The 14046-nt window shown below is 36.3% G+C and overlaps 1 long non-coding RNA gene across 1 annotated transcript; it reads left to right on the top strand.

Annotated features, from left to right (window-relative positions):
• The first annotated feature begins 11934 nt into the window (after positions 1-11934).
• LOC119580471 lies at positions 11935-12465 on the top strand. Its single transcript, XR_005229380.1, has 2 exons — positions 11935-12018; positions 12349-12465. It is a non-coding gene; the product is annotated as an uncharacterized LOC119580471 (long non-coding RNA).
• The last annotated feature ends 1581 nt before the right edge of the window (positions 12466-14046 follow it).

Raw genomic sequence — 14046 nt, 5'->3', positions numbered from 1 at the left:
GCAATCGAGGTGAAGTTCCTTGTCTAGCGGGACAACGCGCCGGCCGGTGACTCGAACCCTCGAACTCAGATTGCCGTCGTGACAGTCTTTGAGTCCGATGCTCTAACCACTCGGCTGAGAAGTTTGTAACAAGTTTAAATAATGTCTAACATCATCTTAACTTACTATTATTAATACACTAGATGTATAACTAGATTATACTAAAATATACCCAAGACCAGAAGTTACAAAGTGGGAGATTTTCTTTAATTAACGATGACGAGTATGCTTGCTGCTTTGATAAGTCCACACTAAATCCATGTCTTTCGCACATATGAGATGAGGTGCACTCCATTTTGCCGCAATGATACGGCATATGCAATATATGCACACACACACACACACACACACACACACACACACACATACACACACACACACACACACACACACACACACACACACACACACACACACACACACACACACACACACACACCCCAACAACCGCACACACATCCCCACATCGAAAAACAAACATGATAGAATATACTAATACTATAAATAACTAGATGGTAATTTTTTCAAGAATTACCACGCCGGGTAACATAGGCCGTCTGACATTATCCGATGGCTTATATATGGCTGCAAGCTTTGAAAAGTTCCTAATAAACACGTCTTATCAACACTAGATGGATACTGTTACTCAATGTTGACCCAAGGGCAATGTACGTAGTGGGGAAATCGATGAAGTCCTGCCCAAACCAACAAATCCACTCGAACTATAAGACACTCATTGCCCGAAATACGGCACATGCATAACACACACACACACACACCACAAAATCATAATATATAACAATATATCAATAACTATATAAATAAATAACTATAATACTAATACATATATATATATATATATATTATATATATATATATATTATATATTATATATATTATCATTATATTATATATATATTATTATTATTACTATTATTATTATTATTTTATTATTATTTATTATTATCATTATTATTTTTTTACTGTTATTATTATTATTATTATCATTATCATTATTATTATTATTATTATTATTATTATTATTATCATTATTATTATTATTATTATTATTATCACCCTCATCCTCATCGCTATCTTCATATCATCCTTGTTATTATCATCACCATTATCCTGTGCAGATGCGTGTTCAGGTACAACGTACTCTCTCCGTTCCCCGTATATCGCAGGGAGACGGATGCAAGCTGCAGTAACAAGCGCCGTCCCATCTTCAGAATTGACACGCTCGGGAACCAAGGGAAGTGTGATATTAGTATTGACAAATCTGACAACGCGGGAAGGCGCGTCAGAGGGCAGTGAGGATGCTGCCTCGATGTTCGAAGGTGTTGGCGAGGTTGTGTGGCAACAGTGTTGAAGATTCTGATTTGAGGTGTTCGTGGCGAGGGACGGACTTCACGAAGGGTCGTCCCTCGAAGAGTCGTCACGCGTCGAGTCGACGGGAGTGAATTCAGATGGAGGCATCCGCTGCAACAGGGTTAGTAGGCGAGTTTTGTGCAAGACTTGCTGTGGTAAGATGATAAGCGTTACCTTGTAAGTGATGGTATCTTAGTTAAATTGCTGGTGACCTCCAGCTTTTTGCAGGAAATTAAAGCCTCATAGATCTCCTAGGAGGTGAGCAATGTCTACAGCAACGAAAGGAAAGATATTGCAGCTCGGACTCACTACTTTGAAGGACGAACTGGCGCAGACACGATGAACTCACGAAAGGGGACGAAGCTGATGGCGTTGTAGTTGTCAACGAGGGGCAGACGAAGCTAACGGCGTTGCGGTTGTCGACGAGGGGCAGACGAAGCTGACGGCAGTGCTCTTCGCCAACACTGGCGCCGTCGTTCCCGAGACGTTCAACCAACTTCGTACTTTAAGTCAGAGGTTCTCAGAGTGGGGGTCTCGAGCCCCAGAGAGGTCGCGAGATCCTGCAACTCCTCCTCCTTCAGCAACCCCTCCTCCTCCCTTGTCAGCGGTGGTCGACCTGCCCGATACTCGAGAGAGACAGAGATCCATACAAATTTGTATACGGACATGCTTACACACATACATATGTACATACATGCATACATGACAGGCAAACAGATACACGGAGACAGGGAGATGTGTTATAGTGGTTGTCAGAAATGCGACGTTGTTGGGGGGGGGGGGGGGGTGGGTCGCGAATCTATCCAAGTAATTTGTAAGGGTCGCAGCCAAAAAAGTTTGAGAACTCTGCTTTAAACAACAAAGCTTCGAACACCTGCCGTTCGACGCGTAATATAATGAAAGGCGGTCGACAACTTTCTTCCTATTGTTAAGACTTAATTCAGTAATTATTTTGTTTTTATTACAGACACAATGACACGAAGAGCTAGTAATTGTTTTAAAATCGAAAAAAATAGAAGACTTACCTATAGATTTTGGAATCTATCCTAATTCAAACATATTTTAAGACATGATATCCAAAACAAAATTATAAAATACATACAGATATATATTATATATATGCATATATATGTATATGTACATATATTCACACACACACACGCACGCACGCACATACACACATATATGTGTCTACAGACACACACATTTAAAATAAAATATACTATATAATAAATAATATATATATATATATTATATATATATATATATATATATATATATATATATATAATATATATATATATATATATATATATATATAATATATATATATATATATATATATATATATATATATATATATATAATATATATATATATATATATATATAAATATATATATATATATATATATATATATATATATATATATATATATACACACACAACACAACACGCACACACATACAAACACGCACGCGCACACATAATTTTGAATTATCTCTGGGTTTATTTTTTAAATGTATCAAAAGAAACGTTACTGCAAGATGAATGTACATTCCAACGATATGTCGTGTTTCCTGAGCCATGTAAAAATCAGTCGAAAACTTCAGGGTAATGCAAATTTTCCTGGTGTAATAGGGAACACCTGAACGCCTATCGCTATTTGAGAGGAGAGGGATTTTTTTTATATATAAGGTGTTTGTATATATATATATATATATATATATATATATATATATATATATATATATATATATATATATATATATATATATATATATATATATATATATATATAACCGGGTACAGTAGAGTTTATTTCCCCGATTACTAAGTCGACAAAAACCTTCATTTGCCTTTTCCATTTTTTAATACCCGGGAATTTTAATTGTCTAGTATTGTCTTTGTTTTCCATACTGCATCGTTATCTCGAATCAAATATACATTGACTGTAAACTGAGTTGACAGACGACAAACAACGTTTTGGTGGCTGCTTATCTTCATGACCGAGCATTGCAGCGTGAAAGACACTATTATCGGGAACCCTTAGTTTCTGTCCATGGAAAGGATAAGCATTTATTACAATATCAGATTTCATAGAGTCAGAGTCGAGGAAAGGTCTCTAACTTTCTGTGGCAGTGTAGCTACTTATTTTCAGGGAAGTCACTCCAAAATTGGGTAGTGCCCCCTAGAGTTCAAGCTCGTCCCCCGCTAGGAGCCGTAAGTCGGGGCGATATTAATATTGTTTTAATAATCTTTCTTTTATTTTGATGTTTTATTTTGATTATTTCTTTTTAAACAAACATAATCTGTTTTTTTCTGTTTTTATTGTATAATTTTATCTGCCCTTTTATGTCACGCTTTGTAGATTCCCATTTTTTATTTACATTTCATTTCAACGTTTGTATATTTACTTCTGTGTGTTTTTATACATCTATTTTTGTTATTTTGTACTTAACCATTGTAAGGTCCAGCGAACCAAAACATTTTAAAGAATTTATAAACCAGTTTCGATTATAAATAAGAACCAGACACTCGGCAATCGGTCTCGGTGATTATCTGTTTACAACCAATAAAAAGAGTGTCAGAATTCGCTTGTGTATCTCTGGTCTCTTGCAAGGCCCACCGAGTCTCCGTTGCAAGAGTTAAGTAGAGTTTTGTTCATGCCAAGGGTAAGGTCATCATTATTATGCCAAGGGACGTAAGGTCATAATCTCTGGTCTCTTGCAAGGCCCACCGAGTCTCCGTTGCAAGAGTTAAGTAGAGTTTTGTTTATGGCCAAGGGACGTAAAGTCATCATTATTCAAAGGGGATGTGCTTTGTTTTCTTTAGTTATTACGAGTTTTGTTTTGCTGGACCGTCGTAGGATTTTTTATGCTTTTTTGATTTCAATTGCTGTAGTCTTTTGTTTGTTTTTTATGTTATTTCATTTCACTTAAGTTCGGTTTCAATTTTTTTTCTGTGTTTTATTATTTGTAGTGTTTTATATTTGCTCATTTAAGTTCATTTTCAGTTATAAGCTTTTATTAATATTTTGTGAATCTTGCTCACTTTAGTTGTTTTATTTTCTCAAGTCTTTTACATGTTTTATTTTCAATTTGGTTTTGTTTCAGTTTTATTTTGTTTTCGTCTCTTACCACAATTTTAGTCACTTTTCTTCAATTTTATCGAAATAAATACTGTAAGGCGAAGTTTGATTCCTGGAAACCTCTATCTTACAGGACAATGATCTTGTTAATTCTGCTGAATCACGACAACAGTACCTTCACGTCGCGCCGCAGATCGGACGGGGCCACCGAGTGAGGCAGCCTTCTCGCGACAGCCAAGATTTGACTTGACCAAGATCGTAACGCAGTCTTCAGGGAGATGAAAGAGATGGGAGAGAAAAGGTCTTCAGTCGCTCCCGGCTTGGTTTTATTTTCGTGATGTGAGGGTTTATAAAAGTGATTCGTATTTGAAGCGTTGTTGTTTAGTTATTTAAGGAATGATTGAGCATTTGGGTATTGGGCTTAAAGACAAAAAAAAGAAAAAAGAAAGTGTATGAGAAGCAGTCACAGTAAAGTTGTTGTTTTTCGATACTTATAATGTTAATGGTATGCATACTGGGAAGCGCTAACAACTTCAGGATGAAAATCTGAAAAACTAATAGGTGAGGATCTGTCACACTGAATACACAGGAACATAAACAGATAAACTAGTAGTAGTCAGGAATGGAAAAAAAGGTACAAATTATGGAAACAAGACAAGAAACATTCTATTAGCACTTAACTTCCTATTTATTGATGATTTTTCCCACAGGCGAGAGGCCCTTCATGATGGGCGCCAATCCAACAGAACTGGACTGCACTGTCTTCGGCATGCTTGCGTTTGACGCGTTCTCTCCTCCCCTGTCGCCCTTCAAGAGGATGCTCGAGAGTAAGTGCTTTTCTCAGAACCACGTTTGGTTTTAAGAAATCCGGAAGGCATGGACGTCTGCGTCACTCTTGTCGACAAACAGTGTATTTTATATAATTTATTTGACTAACTGCTATCTTCAATTGAATTACGCCTGATCAACCCTATATAAGGTGACAAAACATACATTTTTCCTTACCTCGAAACGATAAGCCAAGCCCCGTCAGTCTAGCGAGGGCCATCATTCCCAAAGGGGGCACAGAATGGCGATTCAGCCCCCCCCCCCAGCAGGTTCTCTTTCCAAAAGGCCTTGCAAATGTTGGGTGGTGTGGTAGACAGCATCGCGGAGACTTTTGACCGTCCATCTCTTCCTCAGTGACGTCTGAAAGGACTTTCTCACATCCTTGCATCGTGGAGGTACGTTCGTTGCCTCGTCGCCTTGAAGCAAAGACCTGACGAGGAAAAAAGAAATGAGTTGCCGCCGTCGGTAAGGCTTCGTGGAAAGAGAGAGCGGAGGATGGGTAGTGGAGATCTAGAAATGGCAGGCGGACAAACAAGCAAGCAGACAGAGACAGATGGAAAGAGGGGAAATAGCGAGAAAGGGTGTGAGTGAGGGGAGGATAGAAAATTCGGAGGATTAGAGACTAATTGTCAGATAGAAACAGAACAGCAGACAGAAGACAGGTACAAAAAGGGATGGCGGGAGAGATAAAGAAAAAAAATCTAGGACTGAGACACATACGGATCGAAAGGTGAGAGTAACAGACAGATAGATAAATAGATAATGCAAAAAAAAGCACAGATCAACAGAAACACAGAAAAAGACAATGAGGTGAAAAGCGTAGAAGAGAAGGCAATAATAAAAAGAGCCCCATAAGATTTTTTTTTAAGATAAGCTTATCACGCAGAGCTTTAATCACAGATACCGGTCGACATTTCCCGCACGAGTCCAGTTATTCTTCATCTACATTTCGTCTGGCATGGCATTATCTCATGACCAGATATTAAAATACAAATGACTGAATGTAAGGGTATAGTAATACCCATTGCAATGTCGGTGCTGAGATGTGATAATGGAGTGGCGTTTCCCTCAGTGTCCCAGGACATACAAGGATCACAGTCAACACTTGGTTATATGTCTAAGAACGGTAACATGTAGAGATTAGATAGAAGGAGGCATGCAGAAGAAACGTATTGCGAAACTAGATGGTGAGGCAGAGTATGCCCAAGTCCCAATGGTCCTGAATGTATCTCAGGACAGTGACTCACGATACCGTCGCCTCTAAGGTTTCAAGCCATTTACGCACCGAGCGATACTGTCCGTGTACTTTAAGAGGTATTTAGACTCCTCAAAGACGCAGGGCATAGGATGACACAGCTTAAGCATCTCTAGACTCTAATCGTGGGTGACTGCTTGGTAAGATGAGGTTGATCCGTTGTTATTGTGTTGGATGTGAGCCAAAAAAATATATATACATATTATATGAGTGAGGAAACTGCAACTAGCCACAACCAGACAGGTGCGCCAAGTGTTAATATTATGACTATTACTCTAATTAATGTCATTGTTATTCTTAGCATCATTTTGATGCCATCATCTTTATGTCATTATTATTATTGCGGTGTTAATAATTTATTATTATCATTATCATTATCATTATCATTATCATTATTATTTTCATTATAATTACTGTTACTATTATTAGTAATATCATCATCCATATCATTATTATTAATATCATCATCCATATCATTATTATTTCTATTTTATCATCATCATCATTACTATTACTGTTATTATCATTGGTGTTGGTGTTAGTATCAGTATTGGTATCAGTGATAGCATTAGTATTAATAATATCATCTTAATCTTAGTATTATTCTTATCATAATCATCTTTATCATTATTTTTATCATTATTGTTATCAATTTTATCATTATTATTATCATCATTTTTATCATTATTATTATCCTTTTTATCATTATTATTATTTTCTTTTTTCTATTACTATCGTTATCGTTACTATTATCATTATCATTATTATCATCATCTTTGTTATCATTATTATTATTATTACCATTGTTATTATCAACATCACTAATATGCCGCTCTGCTTGACAAAGTTCTTATTCTATTAATTACATAGGTATTCTATTTACATATATGGCGTTTACATTATATGGTAAGATGTTATTAGAACATTAATATCACAAGTGACTGGAATATCGTGGTTGGCTTGAAGTTTTAAACGCCTAATGTCACTGGTATTTCAGTATATGTTCTTTCACTTTTGTTTTAAATGTCTTTTGGTTGGAGATATTTCTAATATTTTCTGGTAGTTGGTTCTGTAGTGTACCGATCCTTTAGACATTTACTTTTCATTTTTCGTGTCTCAGCTGTGAAGATATGTACATCAGTAGCGCTCACTGCCACCACCCGTTTAATACGTACGGGAATGAGGTGTATTTTGGGAGAAGTCAATGTGTAATCAAGTGTTGTGGAAATGAGGGACAGGTCATGTTCAAAATTTGGAGTGTGTGTAGTGTAAAATGTATGAATCAGCGAGAGAAAAGAATGGTAAGACGTAGCCTGAGCGAGGAGACGAGCACGGGGATTTCACCACGTGTAAAGGATTTAGGATAAGGCTATTTCGGAATTAACATTTTATTCCCTTACAGGTCAATTAGCAAAGATCATCAGTTGTTACTTCCCTTACAGGTCAATCAGCAAAGCTATCATAAAATTCAATAATAAGTAAAAAAGAAGAAAAAAATCACAAAACCTGAATTTTTATTATAAAGGCACAAGTTTTAAAAAGTTAAGACAAGAAGCAGATCTCTTAAAATCACGAGACTAAAAGGACACAGAAAACTAGTTCCTTATATTTTCAAGGCTTTCGATTTTATAAAAAATGGAAGCCTTTATTAAAAAATAAAAGAGCACTAGCCTATTGTATCAGGTGTGTTTACCTGCTCGAGTGTATATTTGTCATACCATCTCAGTTCGTAATCTGGAAAAAAAAACGTTAATTAGTGTAACGAGACAGTTCGCGGGCATGACGTCACAGTAGTTTGTGGGGTATGGGTAGCTGTCGTAGGCCTAGGCAAGGTGAAAGGTCTTTCGAGCAGAGGAGGCCGTGACGAGTGTTACGTGGAGGTGTGGTAGTCCCGAGTTGTGGGCCACGCTAGTGTCATGTCGGCTGCTGACAATTCAGTTAGTTATCATATACAAGGTATGTCTTATATGTATAGCAATGTATAGCTTTGTTTTGATATTATATAAATGTAAATTAGGTTGAAATATAAATTGCATTGATTAACACATGGACATGGGAACACGGGTCATTTTGTATTTCGTTTTTGTTCTATGTTCTTTTAGAACTGTGGGCTGATATTAATGAGGAGATGTACTTCCGGCAGTAATCTAAGAAGAACCAGCGAGATGGAGACTGGATGCTGGTCAAGATTTGTGAAGTGTGCGGTAACTGATATATGAACGCTGAAAGCAATGCAGTGAAAAAAGTGAACGTTATAGCCCAAATCTTTATATGCGTATTATGCCTGCGTTCTTTTTTTTTTTGTGTGTGTATTATAAATTGTAAAATAAAGTACTAATAGTATTGCGTCTTTCAATACGACCATCAAAGACAGTCACTCTCGTTTAAAACGGTGACTTTATGTGCTAAAATCTTTTTTTTTTTCTTTGGCCAGGCAAACCCTAACGATTAGGTGGGAAAATACCCCTTAAATATCCCGAGTTTCTTTTAAAAAATGAATTTACTTATAAAAAATGCCAATAACTTTGAAAAAATAAAACACTAATTAAAGGAAAAATTAATAACTAAATGAGTTTCTTTCGTTTTGGGTTCCTCAAGCCTAGGGCCCTTAACACTGGCGCTCCCACGTGGTGATGAACGTGGCATTACATAGAGAGATGCTCTCATAATTGATTTTAATAAGCTTCCATAAAATAACACAGAAAAATAAAACAGGAGACAAATATATATATATAAATGTAAACAAAAAATCCCCGCTCCTGGGACATCCGTGCGGCTTCTCCTTCCGCAAGAGGGGATGGTGTCTTCACCTCCTCGACAGTCGGTGTCCAACTAGCTCCGTCCATCCATTGTATGAAGGGCAGGAGAGTTAGTACGTCTATACTTAAACCTGGGGTGATACACCGTAGAATTTTTCCAAGGGTCACTTCGGCTTATATACGAGATCAGGCTGCCGAAGGAGAAGTCCGTAAATTCATGTTTAAATTTTCCATTTATAACCCGACAGTCCACTACAGTTCCAGATCACCAGTCCTCGGATTTGCACATTCCTTTCCCGGTCTCTGTATTCGATCTTTTGATATATAAGAGGTTACTTTGCCTTGTATGGACACCTGTTATGTTACCTGTTGTCTGTATAGGTAATAGCCAATTTGGGTAATTTCCTTGTATGGTTTTATGGATTAGAATACATGTGTCATAGGTGTATTTCTGTCGCATTTTTAGCCATTTTAGTTTGTTTACATTTGGCACAATGTGGTCATATTTATTTACATTTCCCAGTGCTACTCTTGCCGCGAAGTTCTGTAATTTTTGAGTCCTTTATATTTGTTTTGTTTGTGAAATCCCAGATGTTTAGACAGTAATTAATGAAACTAAGTTCTAGTGTTTGTATAACAGCAATTCTTGTTTCTGTGGATTTTTTATGCCATTTAAGTATATCAGAGTGCCCATTACTTTTCTGTAGTTGTGATCAATGTGTCTCAAATATCATGTATATGTCCTTGTGTACTCCTAGATTCTTTTACTGTTGTGTTGGGTTTAATGTAGCAACCTTAGAAATCTACAACTGTATCTGTGGGTATTTTTGCTATGTTCTGACGGCTGCCCATGAAAATACATTATATTTTTTTGTGGATTTAGTTTCAGGCCATTCATATCGATTTTTTTCTGTTAGGGTCTGCTTGGTTTTTCCTATCAGTTCCTTTAGATTGCTAACAGAGGCAGTGTGAAGAAATTGAGAGTCGTTGGCGTACTGAATAATTGATGACAGATCGGTAATGAATATAATGAATAAGACTGTGCCTAGGATGGAGCCTTGTGGAACACCGAACGAAACTAGTTACTTTGATGAAACCTTTTCATGGATTTTGACTGACTTTTCTCGCGGACAGGCAACTTTTGAACCAAAAATTATCAATTTCGTGATTTGCTAGTTTGTTTACAAGTGATTTAAGGCTGATACTGCCAAGGCCTTCAATAGATCACATATTGATCTAGTTGTTGTCTATATTTTTATTAATTTCATTTGTAACTTTTAATAATGCTGTTTCGGTTGATAGTTTAGTCCTAAAACCGTGTTGCAAGTTAGATATAAGGTTATTCGCTTCCAAAAATGTTGTTAATTGGTTTACAACTATTTCTCGAGAACTTTAGATATTACTGGGAGTATAGTGATGGGTCGATAATTATTAATTTCGTCCCTGTGACCGGATTTGAAAATAGGTGTTATGATACCATGTTTCCAAAGTGATGGATAAACACCAATGACCATAGATGTATTAATAATGACTGCCAGATAGTATGCATCTGCTGGTAAACTATCGTTTATGAAACGATGTGCAATGCCATCCGCTTCCTCGGAATTCGTTTTTCTTAAGTGTTTTATTGTTAGGATAATTGTTTCTACTCCTACTGGTTGTTATAGGCCTCGTTTCAATTATGTTGTGTTAGTATGTGGAGGCAGTTTTATCTTGAGAGGTTTGTGAGTATCATTTCTATCATTTATGGCCCTCTTAATGCTGCCAAGAGGCGGGAGGACGTCTGTTTTTTGTTTTAAAAGGGGCGGAGGCATCGATGCCGTTCTTTATCACATTTGTTAGAATATTAACTTGTCTGTCAACATCATCCGTTATTAAGATCTCTGAGAGTGACGATTTGTTGACTCTAATATTTTAGCAGAGCAACTGAGGATTGTAATGTGTTAAGTCGCGAGAAGTTTTAGTGACTGGTTTTCGCTTTGTTTTTTCTGCATTTAAGATCATGGTTAAAAGCTCTTGATTAGCATTGTGTGAAGTATAGTGTCGCGTCTATTTATTATTGTAACATCTAATATGGATGAGGTGTTTTCTGTAATCCTTGCAAATTGTTTTAATTCAGTTTTGTTAATCATCCCATTTAACTTTGCATTTGGTTATTTAGATCGTCATTTAAATCACCTAAGACAAAAAGAGAACTTCTCTTTATTGACATTTCTCTGGAAATATTTTTAAGATAGTCAAAAGAGCCTGTGGTGGCATGAGGGTGTCTGTAGATTGTGCCGACGAGGAAGGAAGTGTAGTGGACGTGATGTACCCCCACTAGTCACGGGAGCTCGGACTAGGACAGTTCCCCCTCTTGGCAGCAGCAGCACTTGGCTCAGCACCATCTGTGGGCATTCTTAACAGCCACCTGCGACCTTCTTCATCCCTGGAGCATTCTTTTTAGGGGTACTTTTATGTATTACTATTACTTGTTAGCTTTCTTTACGGCATCTATTTTATATCAGTTTCTTTACAGTGTTGAATAAGTTTCACTTTTATTTGTATTATTTATTTAAAAGCTTTCCTACGACATGACCACGAGGCTATATAAACAACTTTCTCTTGGGTTGTGCTTGCACCCGGCCTCACTGGACGCATTCTTGGTGTTTTGATTGAGTCTACGAGAGCAAGAGGTAAGTATATTTTCATTGTTTACAAGAGGCCAGTTAAGATGTGTTGTGTAGTGTTAATTTTGAGAATATACAAACTGAGGGATCTCAGGTTTTCCTTTTATTGTTTTGGTTTTGTTTTATCGTTGTGTAAGGTGTCCGTTAAAATAGAGAGAATGATTACCTAAAAAGGTAGCACCGGCACTCTCCGTGGAAAGGAACTGGGGACCCTACCACGTACTCACTCCAAGAGCATCACAACATGAAAACTACAATTAAGTATCATGCTGTGACCACGGCGGCTCAGACATGAACCTACCGTTAAAAAAAAAAAAAAAAAAAAAAAAAAAAAAGGTGTCCGTGGGTGGAGCCCTTTCTTCACACCGTCAAAGTGGCGATGCTCCGTGAAGCGGGATAAAAGGCATAAGGACCAGGATAGGTGGACCCTGTTTACTCCATAAAACAAGCAAAAAAAAAGGTGAAATAAAAATCCCTTACAAGCTCTCATGAGAAGAATGGGGTGTCTGAGGTAGCAGTGTAGGTACATTAAAACTGTAATTAGCATGCCCAGCTTCTAACATTGGCAAGAATAAGGCTCAGATACAACCTTTCTCGTTCCATTCCGTCGGCAAGTCACTGTAGGATCCACGGGGAGGAGCGCACAAACACACGTTCGACTTGACACACTTTATTCACTCAAAATGGTCCCTTATATAGGCGGGAGGAGAGACAATATGACAACTTTTCTCCAGAATTATTTGAAATATATTTTTTTTTACTGGAACAGTTAATGGTCACTACAGAGTAAAATACATCTACTTTCGGTTTTAAAAATAACATATAAAAATTAAAGAAAGTTAAAGAAAGCTCAGATACAAATATTTACGGCATAAAAATAGTCATCAAAAAGGTACCATCAGAACGATAAATGATTTAAAAAAAGGACAACACTAATCATAATGCTTAAAATAAAGAGATACTAAAATACATAAAATCTGCACTGAATAAAAATAGTAAAAAAAATGTGCCACGAAACTTTTATAATTATTAACTAAAAGAACAAAAATAAACTGAATTGGCTTTGTAAAATTTAAACTCAACAACAGAACTCACATAAAACATTGAAATTCTGATACAACACAAAAATAAAGAAATGTAAAACTAAGCGGCAATTCGGTATCACGGAGCCCCGCGGTTCTAAAATGCCCGTCATCAATAAGTAAACAAAGCATACAATCTAATTTTAAACTGAATTATGCATATGTACATAATTTACGGCATCCTGGCTGTGCTGACGAGGGTTCGCGAAGAGTAATCGCGGGCAGGGGTTGGGAGATCGGGAGTCGGATGCCTCCTCTCCGTCTTCCCGCGGCTGGGGAGGCATCACGCCTTGGCCGATTAAAACCTTTTGCTTCAGATTGTTGTTCGGAGAACATTCCGATCAGCAAATCAATTTTATTTTCAATAGGATTTAGATTGACGAAGGAGGGTTCATGTTCTGTTTGTGTGTCTTCGTGTTTTTGTTTTAGAAAGGTTCTCACAAAAGGTGTAGAGGTGCCCGTTTTCTTTGGCGGAGACCAGTCAGTGCCTTTCAGCAGCAGCTGAAAGGCACTATATATGTTATATATATATATTATATATTACTATATATATATATACTATATAATATATATATATATTAATATATATATATCTATATAATATTTATATGTTATAAACTATATATATTGCATATATCTATAATATATGATATCTATATATATATAATAAATATATATATAATATATAATATAATATATATATATATGTATATATATATATATATAGATATTATAGATATATATATTATATATATATATATATATATAATATATATATATATATATATATATATATTATATATATATATATATAGTACTTATATATGAACTATATGGTTCATAAGATATAAGTACTCTATACTTTTGTAGAGATACTATTCTAAACTAAATATACTAAGTACATACATAACTAGTAACTGACCCATCCTTTCAGTAATTAATCCTATTAATA

Source organism: Penaeus monodon, chromosome 13 (genome assembly GCF_015228065.2).
Source record: "Penaeus monodon isolate SGIC_2016 chromosome 13, NSTDA_Pmon_1, whole genome shotgun sequence".
Lineage (NCBI taxonomy): Eukaryota > Metazoa > Arthropoda > Malacostraca > Decapoda > Penaeidae > Penaeus > Penaeus monodon.
Note: the sequence above shows the minus strand (reverse complement) of the source record. Positions and strands in the feature narration are given on the sequence as shown.